This window comes from Triticum urartu, chromosome 2A, assembly GCF_056163025.1.
Source record: "Triticum urartu cultivar PI428250 chromosome 2A, HENAU_Tu73, whole genome shotgun sequence".
NCBI classification, from domain to species: Eukaryota; Viridiplantae; Streptophyta; class Magnoliopsida; order Poales; family Poaceae; genus Triticum; species Triticum urartu.
The window spans coordinates 671,036,023-671,062,522 of NC_141874.1; positions in this window are offsets into that span (position 1 = coordinate 671,036,023).

Below are 26,500 nucleotides of genomic sequence, written 5' to 3' on the forward strand. Positions count from 1 at the left end.
CGCCGTCGGTGCCGACGGGTCACAAAGGTGTGGGTCGTCCCCCCTGGGGTCCACACCGAGGGCTCCTCCCGAGAGTTCGTGCTCCATGCCGCCATGCCTCCTCAGTCCTGGATTCTCCTTCCTCCCTTCTTCGCCTCCATCATCCCGCATGGAGAGCTCCTGGAGCTTTGGCTGCAGCACGCCGGCTGCAGCGCCCTCACGACCGAGGCAGAGGTCGCGGTCGTTGCCCCAGGCGAGGTCTTCATGACTCGAGGCTGGAGCAAAATCGCCCGGGTCTGCAGGACAAGAGGCGCCTTCGCGATCCACTTGGAGTACGACGGTGCTTCGGTGATGTTCTTCAAGGTCTTTGATGCGAACGAGCGCCAGCTGGAGTGCTGCCCCGGGAGAGGTGGTCGGGACCCTGCTACAGCAAGGACTGGGCCCGCCGACCGCTCCCTTGGTGGCTCCTCAGGCGGCCGAGGCGTCGGAGGTTCCAGCGACTCCGGCGAGCTCTTAGCGACTGCGGAGACGAGCGACGACAGATACGAGCCCCCGAGCCGGCGCCGCTCCTGGAGCAGGGCAGGCTCGTCAGGCCGCCGCCGACTCTGATCTGGATGGGGTTGGCGCCGGTGCTTGACGGCCCACTGTTGATGATGGCGTCTTTTGCAAGGGCGCATGTAGTTAGCGTCCTTTTAGGATCTGTTCCCTGCAAGGAATCAAATATGCGTCCCGTGGGGGCTTGTAAGGTGCCAGTGATCCTGTTTTGTTAATATAACCCTTGTCGTAGAATTGTGCGAGTTGCTCATTCCACCTTAGCTCAGTTCTCCCTTTCGAACCTCACGAGGGCTTGGTGCTCTGCGCCGACAGGTCCCAGTCCCAAGGCGGCTTCAGCCGTCGCTGGTATGCCAGGTCGCGATGCCGTGGTCAAGGCTAGGAGGTGAGCGACCCGGGGTCCGGTAAGAGCCCCTGAGTCGCGATGCTCAGGAGGTCCCCTTTGGCGCTCAAGCAGCCATCGTTCGATGAGAAAGGAGAGCGGCGTCGCTAACACGGCATTGCATTAGGTGCGGGGATGGTGCCACGGTAGCTGGTGCTTTCGGGTGGTGACTTATCTCAAGAATCAGGGGCCGCTCTCTGGTGTGTTGCCGGGTCCGTGCATCGGCAGGCATGAGGTTGCTCGGCGAGGTCCTCGCGCGTCCCTCCCCTCTCACCTTTGCTCCCCTTTCTGCTCTACGTCCTCGTGTCCCGGCCCTCAAGCGAGTCTCAGCCGTCGCTGGTATGCCAGGTCGCGATGCCGTGGACAAGGCCAGAGGGTGAGGGCTCGAGAGCCAGTAGGAGCCCTGAGTCGCGATGCTCAGGCACCCCCATTAACGTGCAAGCGGTTCGCGTGGTTGGGAGTGAAGGAGACACCGCAAGGGCCTCGCCTGACGCAGCTCCTTTAGGAGATCCTGTAGACCCATCATAGAAAGAACGAGGGGTTGCCATGACAATTGACAGTCAGCCGTTGGTTGCTTCCGTGGGGCGATGAGGCACTGAAGGCTTGATGAGGTGGCGCCATGCGGGGCTGCCGCGGCCAGAGCTCAGCCATTCAGGTATGTCGGCGTTGCAGGGATGGACCCATGCGCAAGCGTCGTGCCGTTTGGGAGCAGCTCCGTCAGTTGGTGTCAGTTGAGCGGGCAACTGGGTCAAACACATTAGCCGCGAATGAGTGGATTCATTCAAATAGATGCTGGGAAGGCGGACATCACTGGGTCAGGCCCGAGTGACTTGGGGATGATGCAGCCCGTGGGGCGCCCCCAACAAAGTAAGCTAACAACAAGAAATAAAAGGGATACATGCCGCAAGGACGGACCCACGCGGCCTGGGAATAATGCAGCCCTGGGGGGGCGCTCCCAGCTGGAAATGAAACTTGAAAGATGTCACCTGCTGATGTTGAGGACGAAGGAGTGTTGGTGTAGCTGACTCGGCGGGCTGCGGCAGCCGATCCTCACGAGCCCCCAGGCCCAGGGGCCTGGGGAGGCTCCGGAGGCGCTGGTGGCCCCTCGCGGACCATCTCCATCTCCGCCAGGGCTGTGGAACGTCTGGCCTCTTGAGCCTCCATGATGCCCCTCATGAGGCGCTGGTACGTGGCAGCCGCGTTCGGCAAGCCGTAAGGCATGCGAACGTAGCTGTGGGGTGGACCTTCACAGCGCCCCACTCGCGAGGGCTAGAGGCGCTCCAGAGAGGTGACTCGATTGAGCCCTGGTATGTCGATGCAGACGCGCAGCCCACCATCCTCGCTTGGACGGGGAGCCACAGCTGGTAGGCGGTGGCTGCCTCTCATGACTCTTGACTCCTGTAGCTCCTGAATAGCCTTGCTGACGAACTCCTGAGGGTCTGGCCCTCCTTGCCTTACTCCTTCTTTAGGGAAACGTTCTTCGAAACACGCCTCCATGTGGTGCCCAAGCGCCTCCCTCGTGACCTTAGCCAGGTCGGTGGCCCTCCAGGGGAGAGCCCCCGAGCCCCGCCTGAGGAGGGCGCAGGGCGCGCTTTCCTATGCGACGGACGGAGGTTCCCCCTGGGCAGGCGCGGGCCCTGAGGGGCCTGCCTCCTGAGGGGCCGGGCTAGACGATGTCTTCTTCTTCTTGGGGGCGGTCTCGTGAAGCCTCCTGCTTCCGCGATCTGGGTCTTCCAGTGATGCGGCCTCAAAGGCTCGTTCCAGGGAACACAGCGCGTCCTTCTCTTCACAGGGCACCATGATGACTCCGCCACTTCCTGGCATCTTGAGGACGTTGTAGCCGTGGTGAGTTACGACCATGAACTTGGCCAGCGCTGGGTACCCAAGGATGGCGTTGTACGGTTGGCGAATGTGGGCGACGTCGAAGTCGATGAGCTCGGTGCGGTAGTTGTCGCGTGCCCCGAAGGTGACAGGGAGGCGGACCTGCCCAATCGGGACCGTGGAGCCGTCGGTGACTCTGGAGAAAGGCTTGGTTGGCTGAAGCTGGTTGTAGGGCACTTGGAGATTGTTGAATGTTTCCACGGACAGGACATTGAGCCCTGCTCCGCCATCGATGAGGGTCCTGGTGACCACCACGTTGCCGATGATTGGGGAACAAAACATCAGGAGGACTCCGGCTGTGGCCGCACACTTGAGCTGATCTGCTGAGCTGAACGTGATGGCGCACGCCGACCACCTAAGAGGGCGCGTGGCTTCGAGCTTGGGGAGGACCGCATTCACTTCGCGGGCGAACTGCTTGAAGATGCGTTGAGAGGCTGGGGCTTGAGCCCCGCCCAGGATGCAGGCGATCGTGCGCGGCTCCTGGAAGCCCCCAGCCCCCTCGTCCTGATTGCGGTCCTCATTTCTCCTTGGCTGCGGCGGCAGCGGAGGGAGGCCTGCGTTGCCTTGCGGGCGATCCTCGTGAGGCTGATCCCTCCAGTCTCCCTCGCAAGGCAGGTCTTGCCAGCAATCCTCGCGAGGTTGATCGCGCCACCCTTGGCGCGGGCAGCGGTCTTCCCAGCGTCCTGCGTTCCTTCCTCCTCCTCGACCGTAGCCCCGGTCACCGCGGTCGGGGCGACGACCGATCCTTCCTTCTCGCATGGCTCGGAGCTCTTGACATTCGTTGGTGTTGTGGGTGTGGAGATCGTGGTACACATAGTACCGACTGCCCTTGGAAGGTTCGGGCTGATCTCTGCCCCGCTTGGTGTCTGGTTCTGCCGCGAGCACGGCAGCCCCCTTGCGCTTCACATCCTTGGCCTTGGGCTTCTTCTCTTCTGGGTCTGCGGCAGGCAGCTCGAGGAGGGAGAGACGCCCTTCCTCAGCCCTGGCGCACTTGGTTGCCAAGTTGAACAACTCCAAGGAAGTGCACAGGTCTTCATGCATCGCCAGCTCCTCCTTCATCTTGACATTGTGCACGCCGTCGGAGAAGGCTGAGATGATGGCCTCCTCGGTCACCTTGGGAATCTTGAGGCGTGAGTTGTTGAAGCGCTGGATGTACTTCTGCAGGGTCTCTCCGGGTTGTTGCTTGATGCGGCGCATGTCGCTCACGGCGGGTGGCCAGTCGCGAGTACCTTGGAAGTTGGCGATGAAGCGGGTGCGCATCTTGTCCCAGGAGGATATCGTGCCTGGAGCCAGGTTCAGGAGCCAGGTGCGGGCCCCGTCCTTGAGCGCCATGGGAAACCAGTTCGCCATGACCTTCTCGTCTCCGTTGGCAGCTTCAACGCCTAGCTCATAGAGCTGGAGGAACTCCGCAGGGTCGGCCGTGCCGTTGTAACGAGGAGGAAGGTCTGGCTTGAACTTGCCGGGCCACGCGACGCTGCGTAGCTCGGTGGTGAAGGCACGGTAGCCAGCTGTGGCCACGGGAGGCCTTGGGTGACGGAGAGCTTGGTCTTGCATGTCCCCACGCGCTGCAGCTGGGAGCAGCGCGGGGTCTTGACGGGTGGGAGCAGGAGCGTGGTTGCGACGTGCTAGAGCAGGGAGCGCCCGTGCAGCTTCTTGCGGGCGAGGGACTTCTTGGCAGCTCTGCTCTTGCCGCGCTGGCACCTGACGGAGCGGGTTCCGCCCAGGGGCCACGCGCCTTGGAACCATGGCGCCTTCTTGAGGAGGAGGCGGCCGGGACGCCGCTGGAGCTTCGTCGCCCGCGCGGGGCGGGGTGCGGTGCAGCGGAACGGACGGCGCAGGAGAGCCCCCTGCGGCGCGGACGAGCTCGGCGATGCGGTCGAGCCATTCTTCATAGACGTCGTCGATGGGACGGTAGCGCAGGAGCTCGTTTGCCGCGATGAGCGCAGCTCGAGCCTCCATGGGTGCGCGGACCGCGCGGGATGAAGAACCAGCTGGGGTGAGCGAGGGAGTAGCGGTGCGGCCGTCTTGCCGCACGGACGGATGCTGAGACGACGCTTGTTGCTCGTCCCCCGCCGGGCCGGTGGCGGCGTTGACGGCAGGTGACGAGGAACGGCGAGGATGCCCGCCGACAGGAGCCGTCTGGGCGACGCGGGAGGCAAGAGCGGCCCGGCGCTCGGCGCGGGCCCGACGAGCGTCAGACATGGACGCGATGGTCGGAGGAGAACGGGGTGGTGGAAGACAAATTCCGGCGCACCCCTACCTGGCGCGCCAAATGTCGGATTTCGGGTTCCGGCAGACCCTTGAGGTTTGAACACTGGGGTGCGCGCAGAGATTTCGCCTTCTACGTACCTGCACCCCTCCACCTCGCTAAGATCTAAGCTATGGAAAGAACAGCACACGAGACACAGGGTTTATACTGGTTCGGGCCACCGTTGTGTTGTAATACCCTACTCCAGTGTGTGGTGTGGTGGATTGCCTCTTGGGCTAATGATGATGAGCAATACAAGGAGGAACAGCCTCGCAAGGGTCTGTTCTTGGTTGGGGGAATGAACTGCTAGGGGGAGTTCAGTCACCCTTCTCTCTCTCACTCTTCTCGATTGCGATCCTGGCTAGTTTCTGGGTTGGCCGATTCTAGATCTAGGTTGGCCGATTCTTGATCCCCCTACCCTGTGGGTGGCTAGTCATATTTATAGGCGAAGGCCCTGGGCCTCTTCCCCAAATATTGAGCGGGAAGGGCGCCAACAATTGGCCATTTTGAAGGGGAACATCTGGTACACTTACCCTCACTAAAGTTGGTCCTCGCCTGCCAAAGTCTCTGGTGGTGACGCTGGCTTGGGCTCCACAATGACTTCCTTCCTGCCATTGGACTGGTCTTGGTCTCGTTGCACCGAAACGGGTGCCTTTGCTTGATGCTCCCGCCTGCGCTTGCTCCCTTTGCAACAAAGAGGAAAGGAGGACACTGCGTGGGCTGGCGCCCGCCTGGCGCCCTTGGTCGTCATGGCTTGCGTAACGGGTGCCTTGTGAGGTACCCCGCCTTGATCTCTCCGCCTCCTCGCGAGCCAGCCTGATGAGGCCGTGCCTGAGGAAGCTCCGTGTCGTCCGCCCCGCGAGGCTTGGCCCCTCGCGAGGGTCTTGGGTTTGTGTTGATGAAGATGGGCCGTGCTGGGCCCCCCTTTGAGCCACGCCGCAGGCCGCAGGCAGGCAAGTCTGGGGACCCCCGTTCCCAGAACACCGACACAAGGTGACCCTTGAAGGCCTAGAGAAATAATAAGAGAAAGAAAGAAAGGGAAACAAGAAAGATTATGTATATATAGAAAATGGACAAAGGGAGGGGACTAACATAGAGTCCGGTGCTAGGCGTAGAATCTTTGGAGCCTGGCCGTGTTCCATGGGTTCGGCTCGAGTCGACTAGTCGATGCATCCCGCAGTCGGTACGCTCCACCGGTCAGAACTTGGTCAATAATTAAGGGACCTTCCATTTGGGCTCGAGCTTGTTCTTTTTCTTATCCGGTAGGCGTAGAACTAGTTCGCCAACGTTATAAGTTTTGGCCCGTACTTCTCTGCTTTGGTATCTGCGAGCTTGTTGCTGATAAAATGCGGAACGGGCTTTGGCTACGTCGCGCTCCTCCTCCAAGGTGTCCAGACTGTCCTGCCAATCGAGCTCGGCTTCTCTTTCTTTGTACATGCGCACTCGAGGTGAGTCATGAATTATGTCACAGGGCAAGACTGCCTCTGCGCCGTACACCATAAAGAACGGTGTATATCCGGTACTACGATTCGGCGTGGTCCGCAGCCCCCAGAGTACGGAGTCGAGCTCTTCTACCCAGTGCGTATCAGACTCCGTTAAGGAACGCACTAATCTGGGTTTAATGCCGCTCACTATAAGACCGTTTGCTTGCTCGACTTGACCGTTGGTTTGTGGGTGATAGACTGAAGCATAATCGAGCTTGATGCCCATTTTGCTGCACCAGAGTTTTACCTCGTCGGCCGTGAAGTTCATGCCATTGTCAGTGATGAGGCTGTGGGGGACGCCATAACGGTGTACAATCCCGGATATGAAGTCTATCACCGGTCTAGATTCGGTTGTTTTAACAGGTTTGGCCTCTATCCATTTGGTGAATTTATCCACCATGACCAGTAAGTATTTTTTCTTGTGGGTTCCCCCTTTAAGGGGTCCAACCATGTCAAGCCCCCAGACCGCAAAGGGCCATGTAATGGGGATTGTTTGGAGGGCGGTGGGTGGCATGTGGCTTTGATTTGCAAAGAGCTGGCAACCGGTGCAACGTTGGACCAAGTCTTGTGCATCTGCCTGGGCTGTTGGCCAATAGAATCCTGTGCGGAAGGCCTTGCTTACAAGGGCCCGGGCTGTGGCATGATGACCGCCGAGTCCGGCGTGAATTTCTGCCAAAAGATTCCGCCCTTCCTCTTCGGAGATGCACCTTTGAAGGACTCCGGTAGTGCTTTTTTGTAAAATTCTCCCTCATGGACCCTGTAGGCCTTGGATCGCCGCACTATGCAGCGTGCCTCATTTTGGTCCTCCGGAAGTTCCTGTCTAGTTAGGTAGGCCAGGAATGGTTCTGTCCACGGGGCAATAATGGCCATTATTACGTGTGCTGAAGCTGTTATTTCGGTGGCAGAGCCTCCGATTGTGTCAGAGTATTCGGTATCGGGCATTTTGGCTGGGTCCAGACTATTGTTACCGGTGTCTCCTTCCCATACTATGGATGGCTTGAACAACCTTTCCAGAAATATGTTGGGGGACCGTATCGCGTTTTGCACCGATGCGGGCGAGGACATCCGCCGCCTGATTGTTTTCCCGAGCCACATGGTGAAATTCGAGCCCCTCGAGCCGAGCTGACATTTTTAGGACGGCGTTTCGATAGGCCACCATTTTCGGATCCTTGGCGTCAAAGTCTCCATTTATTTGGGATATTGTGAGGTTTGAATCCCCACGCACCTCCAGGCGTTGAATGCCCATGGAGACTGCCATCCGAAGACCATGCAACAGAGCTTCGTATTCGGCTGCATTGTTGGAGTCTGTATACAATATTTGCAGTACGTACTGAACGGTATCCCCGGTTGGGGATGTCAGGATGACGCCAGCCCCTAGACCGGCCAGCATTTTAGAACCGTCGAAGTGCATGATCCAGTTGGAGTATGCGCCGTACTCTTTAGGGAGTTCGGCCTCCGTCCATTCGGCGACGAAGTCGGCCAATACTTGTGATTTAATGGCTCGTCGGGGTTTGTATGGTATGTCGAATGGGAGAAGCTCAATGGCCCATTTGGCAATCCGGCCCGTAGCGTCGCGGTTGTTTATAATATCATTAAGTGGCACTTCCGAGGCTACCGTAATCGAACACTCTTGAAAGTAGTGTTGTAGCTTCCGGGACGCCATGAATACCGCATAGGCTATCTTTTGATAATGTGGGTACCGTGATTTGCATGGAGTGAGGACAGTGGATACATAGTATACCGTCTTTTGAAGAGGGAATTTATGTCCGGCAGCTTCCCGTTCGACGACGAGCACTGCGCTTACAACTTGATGAGTTGCCGCAATGTACAATAGCATTGGTTCGCCAATGTTTGGCGCGGCCAGGATTGGGTTGGTTGCCAAAATGGCCTTTATTTCTTCCAATCCGGCTGTGGCAGCGTCCGTCCACTTGAAGTGTTCGGTGCGCCGAAGAAGGCGATAAAAGGGTAAAGCTTTTTCTCCTAAGAGGGAGATAAAGCGGCTTAGAGCCGCCACACATCCCGTTAACTTCTAGATTTGTTTGAGGTCTGTTGGTGTAGCCAACTGTGACAAATCTCGGATTTTGGCCGGATTAGCTTCGATACCTCTACTGGAGACAATGAAACCCAGGAGCTTTCCGGCTGGTACGCCGAAAACGCATTTTTCCGGATTGAGCTTGATGTCGTATGTTCGGAGGTTGTCGAATGTGAGACTCAAGTCGTCTATCAAAGAGTCGACGTGTTTGGTTTTAACAACCACGTCGTCTACGTATGCCTCTACTGTTTTGCCGATTTGTTTCTCCAGACATGTCTGAATCATGCGCTGATATGTTGCGCCGGTGTTCTTGAGCCCAAAAGGCATTGTGTTAAAACAGAAGGGACCGTATGGTGTGATGAATGCCGTTGCGGCTTGGTCGGACTCCGCCATCTTGATTTGGTGGTAACCAGAGTATGCGTCGAGGAAACACAATGACTCGTGTCCTGCGGTAGCATCAATGATTTGATCGATGCATGGGAGGGGGAAGGGATCCTTTGGGCAAGCTTTATTGAGGTGTTTGAAATCGACACAAAGGCGCCAGGATTTGTCCTTCTTTGGTACCATCACCAGGTTTGCTAGCCAGTCCGGGTGTTTTATTTCTTTGATGAATCCGGCCTCCAATAACTTGGCTAGTTCCTCTCCCATGGCCTGTCTCTTAGGTTCAGAGAAACGCCGAAGAGCTTGCTTGACCGGCTTGAATCCCTTTAGGATATTGAGGCTATGCTCAGCCAGCCTGCGTGGGATTCCTGGCATGTCTGAGGGATGCCAGGCGAATATGTCCCAGTTCTCGCGCAGGAACTCTCGTAGTGTGGCGTCCACAGCGGGGCTTAGTTGTGCCCCGATGGAGGCTATTTTTCTAGGTTCCGTTGGGTGGACTTGGAATTTGACTATTTCATCCGCTGGTTTAAAAGAGGTGGACTTGGATCTCTTGTCGAGTATCACGTTGTCCCTGTCCATTGTGGAGCGTAGCGTGGTTAATTCCTCGGCCGAGAGGGCTTCGGATAATGCCTCGAGGGCCAATGCGGCTGTTTTGTTTTCGGCGCGGAGTGTTGTGTCCGGATCGCTGGCAAGAGTGATGATTCCGTTGGGCCCGGGCATTTTGAGCTTCATGTACCCGTAATGGGGTACGGCTTGGAAGATTGTGAATGCCTCCCGTCCTAAAAGAGCGTGATAACCACTGCTGAACGGGGCCACTTGGAATGTAATTTCTTCGGACTTGTAATTATCCGGCGTGCCGAATACCACATCTAGTGTGATTTTCCCAGCACATCGTGCTTCCCGACTGGGGATGATTCCTCTAAAGGTTGTGCTACTTTGCTCAATGCGGTTCCAGTCTATTTCCATCTTTTGAAGAGTTTCCTCATAAATGAGGTTTAATCCGCTGCCGCCGTCCATGAGTACTTTGGTGAGTCGAAAGTCGTCCACGGTTGGACTGAGGACCAGTGCGGGTGGTGCTCGGGCTGTTCAGAATTTAGGTTCATCACTGGCATTGAAGGTAATAGCCGTGTCACTCCATGGATTTATTGCTGCTACGTGGCAGATTTCGGCCATGCTGCGGAGTGTTCGCTTGCGTCTATTATTTGACACGAAGGTCTCAAAGACCGTTAACACCGTATTGTTATCCACGGGATGGTGCTATGTGGTATTTGGGAGAAGTAGATCCTCACCACTTTTGGCCACCCGCCGGAGTATCCAGCATGCTCTAAGGCTATGCGTTTGTATTGTATCCGTTGTACTATGAATTTTGCAGGGTCCGTTGAGCCATCCCTCCAGTACGGTCCCATACCCTGTAGAAGGATTTTGCTTTTTGGTAGTTGACCTGGGTGTATTATGATAATGCACCCTTTTGTTTCGGACTGGGTTTGTATTCAGGGCCGGATTATCCAAAAGTTTATTTCGGTTTTCCAGGCACTTTCCATCGCACAGTACTTTCGTACTATGGACGCCAAGTCAGCGAAGCGTGTTATCTCACGGCGATTTATGGCGTTAAGGATTCCCTTGTCCGTGCAATTATTGTAGAAAAATAGGATTGTGTCTTCCTCGCGACAGTCCTTAACCTTGTTCATCGCAAGGAGGAATCTAGCCCAATAGTGATGTACTGTTTCCTGGGGCTCTTGCCTGATGTGGGAAAGATCGCTTATGTTTGGGTGGGTGGGTGGAATTGAATCCGAACCCTCACCTGATCTGGGATCCAGGGGCCAAGGAATTTCCAATTTTGGAAGTTCCGGTTCCGAGGTGTGACCCGATAATCCTGGCCCGCTGCCTGACTCTAAGTTCAGGGATTGGATGTTGTCCTCCCGCGAACGGGCATCCGGCTCAGAGAGCTCGGGAATCCGGACATAGTTGGTCCTCAAGATGGAGGAAAGGTCGCCGCATTGTTCCTCCACCACTGCAATATGATGGGTGACCGGTGGAGAGTTAATCTCCCTTTGATCGGGTTTAAGCCCAATCCGATCATAGTCCGTAGCGACTCCCAAGGCGGCAATGCAATCTAAGAGCTCGTTTAAGGAGGCGAGCTCCATTGGATCCATCTGTTCGGCGAGTGCCGATTTGACGTGGAGGCTGTTTTCGATGACCCGAGAAGCCATCGTCGGCGCGGCGGCCGAACAGGAGGTCATGATGAAACCGCCTAGCCGGAGAGTTTGGCCGACAGCCAAAGCTCCCCCTACAGTAGTAACCAGGTTCGGGCCCTCTTGATGGAGGTAAAACCCTACGTCCTGCTTGATTAATATTGATGATATGGGTAGTACAAGAGTAGATCTACCACGAGATCAGAGAAGCTAAACCTTAGAAGCTAGCTGAGGGAGTCCTGGATTAGGGGGTCCCGGACAGCCGGACTGTTGGGCTATGAAGATACAAGATTGAAGACTTCGTCTCGTGTCCGGATGGGACTCTACTTGGCGTGGAAGGCAAGCTAGGCAATATGGATATGGATATCTCCTCCTTTGTAACCGACCTTGTGTAACCCTAACCCTCTCCGGTGTCTATATAAACCGGAGGGTTTTAGTCCGTAGGACACAACAACCACAACAGACAATCACACCATAGGCTAGCTTCTAGGGTTTAGCCTCTCCGATCTCGTGGTAGATCTACTCTTGTACTACCCATATCATCAATATTAATCAAGCAGGACGTAGGGTTTTACCTCCATCAAGAGGGCCCGAACCTGGGTAAAACATTGTGTCCCATGTCTCCTGTTACCATCCGGCCTAGACGCACAGTTCGGGACCCCCTGCCCGAGATCCGCCGGTTTTGACACCGACACTAGCCTATGGTATGACTGTATGTTGTCCTACGGACTAAAACCCTCCGGTTTATGTAGACACCGGAGAGGGCTAGGGTTACACAAGGTCGGTTACAAAGGAGGAGATATACATATCTGTATTGCCTAGCTTGCCTTCCACGCCAAGTAGAGTCCCATCCGGACACGAGACGAAGTCTTCAATCCTGTATCTTCATAGTCTAACAGTCCGGCCAAAGGATATAGTCCGGCTATCCGGAGACCCCCTAATCCAGGACTCCCTCAGTGTGCATCCAACTCGCTTGCTCAAGAAGACCTAGGGCATTTTGAGGAAGCCCATCATTGGAATATACAAGCCAAGTTCTATAATGAAAGATTCCCACTAGTATATGAAAGTGACAACATAGGAGACTCTGGTGCTACTTTGAAGCACAAGTGTGGTAAAAGGATAGTAACATTGCCCCTTCTCTCTTTTTCTCTCCCTTTTTTTGTTTTTTTGGGCCTTCTCTTATTATGGACTTTTTTCCCTTTTTTTATTTTTCGTCCGAGTCTCATCCCGACTTGTGGGGGAATCACAGTCTCCATCATCCTTTCCTCACATGGGACAATGCTCTAATAATGATGGCCATCACACTTTTATTTACCTACAACTTAAGAACTACACCTCGATACTTAGAACAAAATATGACTCTATATGAATGCCTCCGGCGGTGTACCGGATGTGCAATGACTCATGAGTGACATGCATGAAAGAATTATGAACGATGGCTTTGCCACAAATACGATGTCAATTACATGATCATGCAAAGCAATATGACGATGATGAAGCGTGTCATAATAAACGGAATGGTGGAAAGTTGCATGAAAATATATCTCAGAATGACTATGGAAATGCCATAATAGGTAGGTATGGTGGCTGTTTTGAGGAAGATATATGGTGGGTTTATGGTACCGACAAAACTTGCGCGATACTAGAGAGTCTAGCAATGGTGGAAGGGTGAGAGTGCGTATAATCCATGGACTCAACATTAGTCATAAAGAACTCACACACTTATTGCAAAAATCTATTAGTTATCGAAACAAAGTACTACGCGCATGCTCCTAGGGGGATAGATTGGTAGGAAAAGACCATCGCTCGTCCCCGACCGCCACTCATAAGGGAGACAATCAATAAATAAACCATGCTCCGACTTCATAACGGTTCACCATACATGCATGCTACAGGAATCACAAACTTTAACACAAGTATCTCTCAAATTCACAACTACTCAACTAGCATGACTCTAATATCACCATCTTCATGTCTCAAAACTATCGTCAAGTATCAAACTTCTCATAGTATTCAATGCACTCTATATGAAAGTTTTTATTATAGCCATCTTGGATGCCGATCATATTAGGACTAATTTCATAACAAAAGCAAATTACCATGATGTTCTAAAAGACTCTCAAAATAATATAAGTGAAGCATGAGAGATCAATAATTTCTATAAAATTAAACCACCGCCGTGCTCTAAAAGGATATAAGTGAAGCACTAGAGCAAATGACAAACTACTCCGAAAGATATAACTGAACATCAATGAGTAGTCGAATAATTATGCAGCTATGTGAAGTTTCTCTAATATTTAAGAATTTCAGATCTTGGTATATTATTCAAACAGCAAGCAAAACAAAATAAAATAAAATGACGCTCCAAGCAAAACACATATCATGTGGTGAATAAAAATATAGCTCCAAGTAAAGTTACCGATGGACGAAGACGAAAGAGGGGATGCCATCCGGGGAATCCCCAAGCTTAGGCTCTTTCCACTCCTTATTCCATAGTCCATCGAATCTTTACCAAAAACTTGAAAACTTCACAACACAAAACTTAATAGAAAACTCGTAAGCTCCGTGAGTATAAGAAAATAAATCACCACTTAGGTACTGTTGTGAACTCATTCTTTATTTATATTGATGTAATGTCTACTGTATTCCAACTTCTATATGGTTCATACCCTCCGATACTACTCATAGATTCATCAAAATAAGCAAACAACACAATGAAAACAGAATCTGTCAAAAACAGAACAGTCTATAGCAATCTGGAGGTTTCGAATACTTATGTCACTCCAAAAATTCTGAAATAAATTGGTGGACCTGAGGAATTTGTCTATTAATCATCTGCAAAAAGAATCAACCTAACCGCACTCTCCAGTAAAAAATTGCAGCTAATCTAGTGAGCGCAAAAGTTTCTGTTTTTTTACAGCAAGATCGCAAAGACTTCACCCAAGTCTTCCCAAAGGTTCTACTTGGAACAAGTACTAATTAAAAGATAAAACCACATCTAAACAGAGGCTAGATGAATTATTTATTACTAAACAGGAACAAAAGGCAAGAAACAAAAATAAAATTGGGTTGCCTCCCAACAAGCGCTATCGTTTAACGCCCCTAGCTAGGCATGATGATTTCAATGATGCTCACATAAAAGATAAGAATTGTAACATAAAGAGAGCATCATGAAGAATATGACTAGCACATTTAAGTCTAACACACTTCCTATGCATAGGGATTTTGTGAGCAAACAACTTGTGGGAACAAGAATCAACTTGCACAAGAAGAAAAACAAGCAAATCTTCAAGATTTTCAACACATAGAGAGGAAACTTGATATTATTGCAATTCCTACAAGCATATGTTCCTCCCTCATAATAATTACATGTAGGATCATAAGAAAATTCAACAATATAGCTATCACAAAACATATTCTTAACACGATCCACATGTATGCAAATTTGACACTCTTCCAAAATAGTGGGATTAACATTAACTAAAGTCATGACCTCTCCAAACCCACTTTCATAATTATCACAATAAGATTCAACACCCTCCAAAATAGTGGGATCATTACTTCCTAAAGTTGACACTCTTCCAAACCCACTTTCATCAATATAATCATCATAAATAGGAGGCATGCTATCATCAAAATAAATTTGCTCATCAAAACTTGGGGGACAAAAAATATCATCTTCATCAAACATAGCATCCCTAAGCTTGTGGCTTTGAATATCATTAGCATCATGGATATTCAAAGAATTCATACTAACAACATTGCAATCATGCTCATCATCCAAAGATTTAGTGCCAAACATTTTAATACATTCTTCTTCTAGCATTTTGGCACAATTACCGGAATCCTTATTTTCATGAAAGATATTAAAAAGATGAAGCATATGAGGTATCCTTAGTTTCATTTTTTGTAGTTTTCTTTTAGAGACTAAACTAGTGATAAAACAAGAAACTAAAAGATTCGATTGCAAGATCTAAAAATATACCTTCAAGCGCTAACCTCCCTGGCAATGGCGCCAGAAAAGAGCTTGATGTCTACTACACAACCTTCTTCATGTAGACGTTGTTGGGCCTCCAAGTGCAGACATTTGTAGGACAGCAACAGATTTCCCTCAAGTGGATGACCTAAGGTTTATCAATCCGTGGGAGGCGTAGGATGAAGATGGTCTCTCTCAAACAACCCTACAACCAAATAACAAAGAGTCTCTTGTGTCCCCAACACATACAATGGTAAATTGTATAGGTGCACTAGTTCGGCGAAGAGATGGTGATACAAGTGTAATATGCATGGTAGATAAAGGTTTTTGTAATCTGAAAATATAAAAACAGAAAGGTAACTGATGATAAAAGTGAGCGAAAATGGTATTGCAATGCGTTGAAACAAGGCCTAGGGTTCATACTTTCACTAGTGCAAGTTCTCTCAACAATAATAACATAATTGGATCATATAACTATCCCTCAACATGCAACAAAGGGTCACTCCAAAGTCACTAATAGCGGAGAACAAACAAAGAGATTATGGTAGGGTACGAAACCACCTCAAAGTTATTCTTTCTGATCGATCTATTCAAGAGTCCGTAGTAAAATAACACGAAGCTATTATTTCCGTTCAATCTATCATAGAGTTCGTACTAGAATAACACCTTAAGACACAAATCAACCAAAACCCTAATGTCACGTAGATACTCCAATGTCACCTCAAGTATCCGTGGGTATGATTATACGATATGCATCACACAATCTCAGATTCATCTATTCAACCAACAGAAGGAACTTCAAAGAGTGCCCCAAAGTTTCTACCGAAGAGTCAAGACGAAAACGTGTGCCAACCCCTATGCATAAGTTCACGAGGTCACGTAACTCACAAGTTGATCACCAAAACATACATCAAGTGGATCACGTGATATCCCATTGTCACCACAGATAAGCACATGCAAGACATACCTCAAGTGTTCTCAAATCCTTAAAGACTCAATCTGATAAGATAACTTCAAAGGGAAAACTCAATCCATTACAAGAGAGTAGAGGGGGAGAAACATCATAAGATCCAACTATAGTAGCAAAGCTTGCGATACATCAAGATCGTGCGAATCAAGAACACGAGAGAGAGAGAGAGATCAAACACATAGCTACTGGTACATACCCTCAGCCCCGAGGGTGAACTACTCCCTCCTCGTCATGGAGAGCGCCGGGATGATGAAGATGGCCACCGGAGAGAGATTCCCCCCTCCGACAGGGTGCCAGAAACGGGTCTAGATTTGTTTTTGGTGGCTATAGAGGCTTGCGGCGACGGAACTCCCGATCTAGGTTATGTTCTGGAAGTTTGGGTATATATAAGAGGTTTTGGCATCGGGAACAAGTTAGGGGGTCTCCGATGCGGCCACGAGGTAGGGGGTGCGCCCAGGGGGGTAGTGCGCACCCACCACCCTCGTGGGTGCCCCAGGACTCTTCTGGCCCATCTCCGATACTCCATGGGCTTCTTCTGGTCCAAAAATAATCCCATGAAATTTCAGGTCAATTGGACTCCGTTTGGTTTTCCTTTTCTGCGATACTCAAAAACAAGGAAAAAAACAGAAACTGGCACGGGGCTCTAGGTTAATAGGTTAGTCCCAAAAATCATATAAAATATCAAATAAATGCATATAAAACATCCAAGGTTGATAATATAGCAGCATTGAACAATCAAAAATTATAGATACGTTGGAGATGTATCACCGCCCCCTCCCCCTAGTCCAATTCGGACTACCATGGGGGGCACCCCTTGCGGCCCTCCTCTCTCTCCACTAAGGCCCACTAAGGCCCATTATTCCCCTGGGGGGTTCCAGCAACCGCTCGGTACTCCGGTAAAATATCTGAATCACTCGGAACCATTCCGATGTCCGAATATAACCTTTCAATATATGAATCTTTACCTATCGACCATTTCGAGACTCCTCGTCATGTCTGTGATCTCATCCGGGAATCCCAGCAAGCTTCGGTCACCAAAACACATAACTCATAATACAAATCATCATCGAACGTTAAGCGTGCGGACCCTACGGGTTCGAGAACTATGTAGACATGACCGAGACACATCTCCAGTCAATAACCAATAGTGGAACCTAGATGCTCATATTGGTTCCTACATATTCTATGAAGATCTTTATCGGTCAAACCGCAATAACAACATACGTCATTCCCTTTGTCATCGGTATGTTACTTGCCCGAGATTCAATCATCGGTATCATCATACCTAGTTCAATCTCGTTACCGGCAAGTCTCTTTACTCGTTCTGTAATGCATCATCTCACAACTAACTCATTAGTCATATTGCTTGCATGGCTTATAGTGATGTTCATTATCGAGAGGGCCCAGAGATACCTCTCCTATACTATCTTGATCTATGCCAACTCAACAAACACCTTCGGAGACACCTATAGAGCATCTTTATAATCACCCAGTTATGTTGTGACATTTGATAGCACACAAGGTGTTCCTCCGGTATTCGGGAGTTGCATAATCTCATAGTCATAGGAATATGTACAAGTCATGAAGAAAGCAATAGCAATCTATACCTACTATTAAAGGGAATACGTATTCTTGGTTTGGTTCGGTCCTTTTTGTTGATTTCGTTTTGTTTGAGCACACGCTAATCACAAGCTAAGCCATCTAGGCCAGGTACTTGTACATTGATGGGCCTTCTATGGGCTTCCATAGAGACCATGAAAAATATCTGGGCCAGGTACTTGTACGTTGATGGGTCTTCTATAGGCTTTCATAGAGACCGCGAAAAATTATTGTGTCAAAATAAATCAACATTGTGGGAATTAAACAGAGGACCTCCTATCTGGATCTATGTTATAACAACCAACGAGCTATGCATATTTCATGATTTCAAATTCCACTTTTCTCTTTTACAATAATTCTCACCGGTAAATATATGAGCGGCCCCAGGAATTAACCGACAGATGGTTAAAACAAAGGAGAGCGGTCCTCATGTTTAGGGCGAGCTAATTAAGCAAATGAGCTAATTAAAGGAAGGATTGTGGTCTTAAATAGAATATTTAAATGAATGTGGCTAATTAAAGAAAGGATTATGGGTAAAACCCATGGAATAATTAAAATAAAGATTATGAGCTTAATAAATAGAATATTCAAATAGATGGGGATAATTAAAAGAAGGATTTGAGGTAAAAAGGTAGAATAATTAAAAGGAAGGATCCGTAGGCTTGAATGTGGTGGGGCTACAAAATTAGAAAAGGAAGGATTTGATTCCCGACTAAAACGGATGAGCACGTCATGGTAATTAATGGAAGGATTATACTTAAATGGAATTAGTGGGAGATTATGCCCGGCAAAGAAAATATGGACGTGGCTAAATTGCATCCTATTTTTTATGTTCATTTTGTTGAAGAATGTTAAGTTGCAACATGTTCTTCATAGCGATTCCGGTGTTGTGGGACATTATGCTTGCACAAAACATCAATTTTTCCCGTTGCAATGCACGGGCATATGTGCTAGTAAAACTTAATGATCATTATGCTAAGCTAACAGATGGGTCTTGTCCATCACATCATTCTCCTAGTGGTGTGATCCCGTTCATCAAATGACAACACATGTCTATGGTTAGGAAACTTAACCATCTTTTATTAACGAGCTAGTCTAGTAGAGGCTTACTAGGGACACGGTGTTTTGTCTATGTATGCACACATGTATCAAGTTTCCGGTTAATACAATTCTAGCATTAATAATAAATATTTATCATGATATAAGTAAATATAAAATAACAACTTTATTATTGCCTCTAGGGAATATTTCCTTCATCACCAACTTTGAATTCCCGCTCTTGGATTCTTTTGGCATGCCATCTTTTTACTTTTTCTTTAAATAGTTTGGTATCTTCATAAGCTTGGGTTCTCCATTCATCTAGTGAGATAATATCAAATAACCTCTTTTCAGTAGCTAGTTTGAAATCATAAATGAGTTCTTTAATTGCCCAATATGCTTTAGGTGCTAACTCAAGAGGCAGATGACAAGCTTTTCCATGAACCATTTTATATGGAGGCATACCCATAGGATTTTTATAAGCTGTTCTATAGGCCCAAAGTGCATCATCAAGTTTCTTAGACCAATTCTTCCGGGACCTATTCACAGTTTTTTTGTAATATTAATTTTATTTCTCTATTGCTAAGTTTAACTTGGCCACTAGATTGAGGATGATAGGGTGATGCAATTCTATGGTTGACATCATATTTAGCAAGCAATTTACAAAAAGAGTCATTAATAAAATGTGAACCACCATCTGTCATTAAATATATGGAGACTCCAAACCTTGGGAAAATAACTTCTTTAAGGATTTTAATGGAGGTGTTATGATCAGCACTACTAGTTGGAATAGCTTCTACCCACTTAGTGACATAATCAACAACAACCAAATTATGTGTATACCCATTAGAGGAAGGAAAAAGTCCCATATAATCAAACCCCAAACATCAAACGGTTCAATAATAAGTGAATAATTCATAGGCATTTCCTGATTCTTACCAATATTACCAATTCTTTGACATTCATAACAAGATAAGACAAACTTAATGGCATCTTTGAAAAGAGTAGGCCAATAAAAACCGGATTGTAATACCTTGTGTGCAGTTCTATCTCCCGCATGATGTCCTTCGTAGGCTTCAGAGTGACATTTCCGTAGGATTTGTTCCTGTTCATGCTCAGGTATACAACGTCTAATAATACCATCTACTTCTTCTTTGTAAAGATGTGGGTCATCCCAAAAGTAATGTCTTAAGTCATAGAAGAATTTTTTTGTTGGTATGTGAAACTAGGTGGTATAAATTTAGCAACAATATATTTAGCATAGTCAGCGTAGCAAGGAGTATTATGAGAAGCATTTATTACAGCTCCTTGTTCATCATGGAAGCTATCATCAATAGGTAGTGGGTCATCAAGAATATTTTCTAACCTAGATAAGTTATCAGCTACGGGGTTCCCAGCTCCCTTCCTATCAGTGATATGTAAGTCAAATTCTTGTAGCAAGAGTCTAGGTTTAGCATCTTTCTTTTCCATAAGGTATTTTATAGCAGCATGATCGGTGTGCACAATTACTTTGGAATCAACAATGTAAGATCTGAATTTATCATAGGCAAACACAAGTGCTAAAAATTCTTTCTTGGTAGTAGCTTAATTTCTTTGGGCACTGCCTAGAGTTTTACTAGCATAATGGATAACATTTAATTTCTTATCAACTCTTTGTCCCGGAATAGCACCAACAACATAAGCACTAGCATCACACATAATTTCAAGAGGCAAGTTCCAATCAGGTGGTTGAACAATAGGTGCATAAGTTAAGGCTTTCTTATGTGTTTCAAAGGCTTCTAAACAATCATCATCAAAAACAAATGGAACATGCTCTTGTAAAAGATTAGTAAGAGGCCTAGAAATTTTAGATAAGTCATTAATAAACCTCCTATAGAAACCAGCATGAACGAGGAAACTACGAATACCTTTAATACCTTTAGGACATGGCATTTTATCAATTGCATCAACTTTAGCTTTATCCACCTCAATACCTCCTTCAAAAAATTTATGCCCCAAGACAATGCCTTCATGAACCATAAAGTGACACTTCTCCCAATTCAAGACCAAATTAGTTTGTTCACATCTCTGCAAAACTCGATCAACATTGCTTAAGAAATCATCAAAAGAAGTTCCGTAAACAGAGAAATCATCCATGAAAACCTCAACAATCTTTTCACAAAAACCAGAGAATATAGAAGTGTTTGAAAGGTAGCGGGTGCATTACATAAACAAAGGGCATTCGTCTATAATCATGAGTTCCAAAAGGACAGCTAAAGGTGGTTTTCTCTTAATCAGGTTGTGAAACAGGTATTTGAGAAAAACTAGAATATCCATCAAGAAAACAAAAGTATGTGTGCTTAGACAATCTTTCTAACATTTGATCAATGAAAGGCTGAGGATAATGATCTTTTCTACTAGATTTATTTAATTTTATAAAATCAATTAGCATTCTAGCCAGTCACTATTCTTTGTGGGATAAGTTCATTTTTATCATTAGGAACAACATTAATACCTCCTTTCTTAGGGACACAATGAACAAGACTTACCCATCTACTATCAGCTATGGGATGGATTATACCTGCTTCTAGAAGCTTTAATATTTCAGTTCTTACCACTTATTTCATCTTAGGATTCAGTTGTCGTTTATGATCAACAATAGGTTTAGCATCAGGTTCCATATTAATCTTGTGCTGACAGAGATTGGGACTAATGCCCTTAAGATCATCAAGAGTATATCCAATAGCAGCACGGTGGTTCCCCATAATTTTTAATAATCTCTCTTCTTCGAGTTCTGAAAGGTTAGCACTAATAATAACATGATATATCTTTTTCTCATCAATAGCACTTTGTACCACTCTCCATATAAAAATTTTGATTTTCGATGGGCATTGGAGGCTCCATAAAGATTCCCACTTTGTATTTGGAGATGATGAACTACTACCAGCCTGTAGTTTATTCCCAAATTGATGCTCCCAAACAGCATGATAGGCTGACCGAACCGTGAAGGCTCCTGTTTTTGACAACCTCCAAGACAGGAAATCTGTTATCTCATTTACAAGTAGAGGGATTGCAAGAACTCTATGAGCATCAACATGGGAAAAGGTCTGGTTAACCATATCTGAATTCCAATCTCCAGAAGATGGATCAATGAGGTCTGAAACACGGGATAGAAGGTGATTTCCTCTATGTGAAATTATCTTCCTGGTAGGTGATGGGATCCAACTGTCCTCCCAAATCTTAATTTTTTGTCCATCTCCCACTCTCCATATATGGCCATGCCTCAATGTATCTGTAACACCCACGATGCGGCTATATCTCCCACGTGTCGGAGCATGACTTAGAGGCATAACCGCATAGTAGGCATGTCGCAAGAGGGGTAATCTTTACACATCCCATGTACTGAATAAGATAGAGAGTTGGCTTACAATCGCCACTTCACACAATACATAAATATAGCATTACATCATCCAGAATACAATCAAGGTCCGACTACGGAACCAAAATAAAATAAGACCACCCCTATTGCTAGATCCCCGATCGCCCCGACTGGGCTCCACTACTGATCAACTGGAAACGAAACAACACAACGAACACGATCTTCATCGAGCTCCTCCTTGAGCTCGGTTGCGTCACCTGCACTGGTAGCATCGGCACCTGCAACCGGTTTTGGAAGAAATCTGTGAGTCACGGGGACTCAGCAATCTCACACCCGCGAGATCAAGACTATTTAAATTTATGGGTAGGAAAAGGTATGTGAGGTGGAGCTGCAGCAAGCAATAGCATATATGGTGGCTAACTTACGCAAAAGAGAGCGAGAAGAGAAGCAAAGCACGGTCGCAAACTAGAAGTGATCAAGAAGTGATCCTGAAACTACTTACATTCAAGGATAACACGAAACCGTGTCACTTCCCGGACTCCGCCGAGAAGAGACCATCACGGCTACACACGCGGTTGATGCATTTTAAATTAAGTTAAGTGTCAAGTTCTCTACAACCGAACATTAACAAATTCCCATCTGCCCATAACCGCGGGCACGGCTTTAGAAAGTTCAAAACCCTGCAGGGGTGTCCCAACTTAGCCCATCACAAGCTCTCACGGTCAACGAAGGATATTCCTTCTCCTAGGAAGACCCAATCAGGCTCGGAATCCCGGTTACAAGACATTTCGACAATGGTAAAACAAGACCAGCAAAGCCACCCGATGTGCCGACAAATCCCGGTAGGAGTCGCACGTATCTCGTTCTCAGGGCAACACCGGATGAGACTAGCTACGAGTAAAACCAACCCTCAAGTTTCCCCGAGGTGGCCCCGCAGGCAGCTCGGTTCGGACCAACACTCAGAGGAGCACTGGCCCGGGGGGGTTTAAAATAAGATGACCCTTGAGTCTGCAGAACCCAAGGAAAGGTATATGGTGGTAGGTAGGCAAATGGTAAAACCAAGGTCGGGCCTTGCTGGAGGAGTTTTATTCAAAGCGAACTGTCAAGGGGTTCCCATAACACCCAACCGCGTAAGGAACGCAAAATCAAGGAACATAACACCGGTATGACGGAAACTAGGCCGACAAGAGTGGAACAAAACACCAGGCATAAGGCCGAGCCTTCCACCCTTTACCAAGTGTATAGATGCATTAAGTAAAATAAGAGATATTGTGATATCCCAACATATCCATATTCCAACATGGAACAAACTCCATCTTCACCTGCAACTATCAACGCTATAAGAGGGGCTGAGCAAAGCGGTAACATAGCCAAACAACGGTTTGCTAGGACAAGGTGGGTTAGAGGTTTGACATGGCAATATGGGAGGCATGATAAGCAAGTGGTAGGTATCGCGGCATAGGCATAGCAATAGAGCGAGCAACTAGCAAGCAAAGATAGAAGTGATTTCGAGGGTATGGTCATCTTGCCAGAGATCCCGCAAGGAAGAAGAACGAGTCCATGAAGAAGACAAACGGACATAGTCAAACGGATCCTCACAAATGCAACGTTATCGGAACTAACCTAAAGAAGCAACACCGGAAAGAAGCAAATAACATAGTAAACAACCATCACATAATCATGGCATGATGCACATCCAAGTATGATGCATGTCCGGTTTAAATATGCATGGCATAGCAAAGTGCACAAACAAAACTACATGTTAAGTGGAGCCCAATATGCAACGATTTGCATATTGACGGAACACCACATCAATTATTTAGTTCACTCCCGGTTAGGTACACAACAAAATTAAATGTTGGTTAACATGGCAAGAGGTGAAACAAAAGTAACTACACAGTTAGGCATATTAAATGAGGCCGGAAATATCAAACAACAATACTGGTAAATCCCCATATACATTTAGCAAATTAATGCAAACAACAATTTAAACCATTTTAAATGTTGTTATCATGATGCGGATGACATGTGCAAGTTTATGCAATTTTATGAAAAAGTTGACATGAGCATTATGAAACATTTGTCACCGTGGTGGAAAGAAAAAGGGCCACGGCGATGAATCCGAAAATGCTGCCACGGAACCATATCGGTTCCGGTAGCTCACGGAGATACCGGTGCAAAGGAAGCAAGGGTGGGGATGTACGGAACATGCTAGAGATGGTGGGGTGATCCCGGATTCCGGGTGTCCCACAAGTTGGCGGCAAGGAAACGAGTGACAATTTGGACACGGTGCAAACACGAGCATCTGAAACAACACAAGCATTCGTTCATGGACGTCGTCTCGGGGTTATACCTTCGAAGCATGCAAACGAGACGGTTCGGGTTCGATGGGACGTAGTGGTACTTTCGGTCCTCGGCGACCGAAGAGGTATAGACGTTCTAAGGGCACTTGTCGGTACGGACTTGGTGTAGTTGTACATGGCAAACATAGTGGTACTCAGAGTCTTGTCAAAACCCAAGCGACGGTAGTCGTACACGACGCGTTGTGGAAGTAGTTGTACTCGTGGACTTCAGCGGCGGTAGTCGTTCAGGGTTTTTGCGGTTCGTCGTGTAGCCGTACATGTTCGGCGTGGTACACGGTTCGAAGTCGTGCATGTCCCATAGATGTTCAGGGTCACCGTGAGGAACTTGTCGAATCCAGGGTCTCAGTCATCGGTAGTGGTACACGTTTCGAAGGTGAACTAGACGAACTCGAATCCCTTCGGAGTTGTCGTGGTACTTAGGGTCTTCAGACCCGCCGGTCTCGTTCTTGCGACAATAGTTCAACTTGAAGTTTTTGGTTCATGGTTCATCGGCGTCGGTAGTCGTACACATATCGTAGAGGAACTTGGTCTTGCGAAGTGGTACTTTACGGTAGTGGTACTTGACGCGTTCGAGGGTCGTCATGTCATGGTACTTGGCAAAATCCTCGGAGAAGGTGCTTGACAGTCCGGGTACGGGTCTTGGCGTTTCGTTCTTGCCAATCCAAAACCCAGCGAGACGAAAGGACCTCGGGCGGGTAGCAGCAAGGAGGCGATGGCGCACACACTGGACATGGGGGCAGGGCGAGGAGAAGGCGCACGGCTCGGTGACGAGGAGGACCAGCGGGTCCAGGGGTGGAGGTGACGATGCTGGGGCGTGGGAGGCCGCTTCCAGCGCGGACGAGGCAAGGAGGAGGAGGTGCTGGCCTTGCCGAGGCCAGCAGCAGGCCGTGTCAGGACAGGAGGCCGACGAAGTCCTAGGACGGCGCGGCGGACTGGGAGTAGAGGAAGGGGTCCGGCGAGTCCCGAGGGCGCAGGCGGGACTTGGCGGCGAGACTGGAGCAATGCGGGCGGCGGGGCGGCGACGTGCGCTGCCGAAGACGGGGATCGAGCACGCGGCTCCTGCGTGCGGGATCGAGCGAGAGGCTCTCGCTCCTCTCTGGCACATGAGCAGGGGAAGGAGACGAGGGAGTGAGGCAGATCGAGCAGGAGGTGGGCAGCGAGCGAGAGAAGGATCGAGCACAGGGCTCTCCTGGCTCGATGCGATCGAGAGAAGGACGAGGGAGGCTGGCGGCGGCAGGGAACAAGGAGGAGATGCAATCGGGAGAGGGTAGCGAGGGGAGAGGTTGGGCCTAGGGTTAGGTGGGAAATGGCTGGGCCTTAGGAAAAAAAGATGGGCCACCCTGGTGCAGCTCTTACTCTCTCCTCTAAACTCATTTTCTGTTTAGATAATAACCAGAAGTTACAAGAAAAGATCAGGGAGTTAGGAGAAGAGTTTAGCTGAGATAAAATTATCCGTGGAAGCCTGGAATTATGGGCTATTTTAATAAAATGCTTTGGCAAACATTAGAGATAGGAAAAAATAATCCAAATCTGAATTAATTTCAAACTTGAACCATTTTTGAACCCCACCAAACCAAACCCAAAAGAGCTGAAATTTGACACGGAGGTGGTATGCATGGGGTATGATTTATAGAGAAAAGGTGAACAATTTTATGCGATAGAAAAATGTCACCTGCAATGGATGGTTGAATATGAAAGAAAGAAGCTAGTGATAGGGTTTCAACTTGATGGGGGATTTGGTGGCAAGAGAAAGATGTAATTGTGTTTGGTTGATTCCATAAGAATGGAATATTGATTATAGCTCCCTAATAATATTGGGAGTATATGTTCTAAAGAGAAATCATAGTTGTGAATATCCCTCGATTTAAATGGACCGAAGATCCATATGATTTATTTATTTGAGTTAAGAAAAAGAAAAATGACATGATGGTATGATGACATGATGCAATGTTGAATGCAAAGAACCAAACAATTCACACGATGAAACCCGGAAACCCTGGAAGGCACCTGAAGCTCCGATCTTGGGGCGTCACAACACTCCACCACTACGAGAGGATATCGTCCC